Genomic DNA, 296 nt, shown 5'->3' with positions numbered 1-296 from the left:
GTTTACCAGGGCACCCCTTGGAGTAACTAGAAACAGCAGACACAAACTGACAGAGAGCAGATTCAGGTTAGACATCAGGAAGAACTTTTTCACTGTTAGGGTTGCCAAAATCTGGAACAGGAGGTGGTGCTCTCTCAAAGACTTTGGGGGTCTTCAAGAGGAGGTTGGACGTACACTTTCCTGCCCAGGGCAGGGGGTCAGACTCGATGATCTGCTAAGGTCCCTTCCGACCCAAACGTCTATGAATCTATGAATAGATGCCATGCTGTCTAAGATGAAGCTTATTATGCAGGCAG

Source organism: Gavialis gangeticus, unplaced genomic scaffold (assembly GCF_001723915.1).
Source record: "Gavialis gangeticus isolate Ggan-Ray unplaced genomic scaffold, GavGan_comp1, whole genome shotgun sequence".
Lineage (NCBI taxonomy): Eukaryota > Metazoa > Chordata > Crocodylia > Gavialidae > Gavialis > Gavialis gangeticus.
Note: the sequence above shows the minus strand (reverse complement) of the source record.